At 46.6% G+C, this 2424-nt stretch overlaps 1 protein-coding gene across 1 annotated transcript in view; it reads left to right on the top strand.

The window, feature by feature from the left end:
* LOC106808439 overlaps window positions 1-2424 on the top strand; it is a gene marked incomplete in the record, with an annotated part of 84180 nt that overhangs the window by 24727 nt on the left and 57029 nt on the right. Inside the window, 1 exon segment of the mRNA XM_014811163.1 lies at window positions 804-957.

The following is a 2424-nucleotide window of genomic DNA, read 5'->3' as shown; positions in this document are numbered from 1 at the left end:
GCGTACGCACACACGCCCACGCGTACACACACACACACACTACACACACGCACGCCCACGCGTACGCACACACGCCCACGCGTACACACACACACACACTACACACACGCACGCCCACGCGTACGCACACACGCCCACGCGTACACACACACACACACTACACACACGCACGCCCACGCGTACGCACGCACACTACACACACGCACGCCCACGCATACGCGCACACCCACGCGTACGCACGCACGCCCACGCGTACGCACGCACGCAACTACACACACGCACGTAATGTATAAAATTTTCATCGTGAATTTCAATTCATATTTATAATGAGAAAGTGCAGATGTGGTATGAGCATGCATTTATCTCCTCTTCCTCTGTCATTGACAGCGACGCAGATCTGATTATAACGACATTAATCATCCATATGATTACTCGCCTACATCATACCACCCTCTTTGAATACAGTCTCTATTATCTGATCTACACGTGATAACATTATTACGCAATTTAATTTTATGGGACGTCGTGAAGTCGCTTTCTGCTGAACCCCTGTGAATCGGATGCAATAATTATCCGATAACGAAGGAAAATTATGCGATATGTGGCACACAATATAAGTTTAGTGGCCTATCAGTAATTATTCGGAGAGAGAGAGAGCGAGAGAGAGAGAGAGAGAGAGAGTAAAATTATCGGGAACTTGCCAATAATGAAATCGTTGCTTCCCGAGGGCACATGTGCATGTACGTGTTCAACCTGGCTAGCAAGTTAATAAATTATAATTTTACATATTTTCTCATTTACAGAATGTCAGTTTCCAATCGATTGGACTGGAAGCTGGTTTCAAAGCGGAGTGCGAGACACGGTTTTGATTCGACGCAACTCGATTTCCATCCATTCGAAAGTGGAAGGCGGCAACTGTACCCATAGCAACCGAGACAAGTTCGTCGTTAAGCATAGGTAAGATACGATTCACAACGCGCAGGAAAAAATGACACAAAGCACGCAAATACGGGAAGAAGGATCGCGGTTTATATATGGATAGAAATCGATACGTGGACGGCAAGGCGTGTCGATGATGAGGATGGAACGAGCGGACTGCGATAAGAGTGAAATTCTAGCAAATTGGCAAGCTATGAATCAAATCGACTGACAGAGAAGATAGAAGGATAAACAGACGCGAGCACACCGATATATATATATATATTTAGATATGACCCACACAGGGACACACAGTAGCCCCTATAGGAACAACCCCCGGTTGAACACAGTAGCTTATAGACATCGCCTACACGTAGACTGTAGAGTGTACATTCATGATCGTATATAGAGGTATGACCTACACTGGTGCGCATTTTCATGCAGCTCATATAGGCATGGCTCACAGAGGCGCCCATTACTTTATAGGTATGGCTGCAGTGGGGCACATGCAGTGGCCCATTTGTATGGCTCACGTCGATTCACAGGTTCCCATAGGAATGGCGCACGGTAACGTGTTGATGTAGCCTCAACCGTGGCATACCTTATTCAATAGGAATGACCATCAGAATATCTACACACACATATATAATCAAGAGCTAATAAATACTAATATTTATTAGCTCTTAATATAATGTACACATACACATATGTAGATATGATCATGGTATGACCACATATAGTGACACACGGTAGCTTGTCCCACGTTCGCACGCGGTAGCTAGTATATAGGTGCGACTCACACGGTGGCACGCGGTAAGCCGTGCAGGTGTTGCCCATAGTCACGGCAGCGCAGCAGCTCGTATAGGTGCGGCCCACAGTAGCTATAGCTTCGCGCTGTTTATCTTTCCTCGATCTTCGTTCTTCCGTGGAGAGGTTTTCCTCCCACTTCTACAAGAACGCAGCCGGCCGGCGGTATTAAGTCCTCCGTACTTCACAGGCGCCCAACAATAGCAATGGCCGCCCAATGTAATCCGTTCTATGTCCTATTCTCTCGCGTAAACCTCTCGAAAGCGCCCCGGCTTGTTGGTCGCGCAGACGCCGGACCGTGGAGGGACATTTACTGCCGTTCGCTTTAACCTCGCTCGCGCTCTCTCTCTCTCGCTTGCTCTCTCTTTCTCTATTTGCCAGCTTTAGGCACATTGTGAAGGAGAACTAGCGGGCGAGCTGGTGGTACTCAGGTGGCATATTTGCGTTTGGGCGCACAGTCGCTGATGAGCTTTATTGAATGGATTTCATCGGTACTCGTACGTACGTACGTATATATATATATCAAGAGCTAATAATACATAGAGTGTACAACGGAAAAACGGGAAAATAGTGCTATTTCACGACTACATTATTCTACTTTGCCTGCGAGTCTAGAATAATTTCATGGTATTGCATTAAGCAGAATTCTTTGCTCTCTAAAACAAGACCAACCTCGGAAACCGATAGCCAAAATGCTTA

The sequence above is a fragment of the Priapulus caudatus genome, unplaced genomic scaffold, assembly GCF_000485595.1.
Source record: "Priapulus caudatus unplaced genomic scaffold, Priapulus_caudatus-5.0.1 Scaffold277, whole genome shotgun sequence".
NCBI classification, from domain to species: Eukaryota; Metazoa; Priapulida; class Priapulimorpha; order Priapulimorphida; family Priapulidae; genus Priapulus; species Priapulus caudatus.
This window is presented reverse-complemented; position numbering and strand designations above follow the sequence as displayed.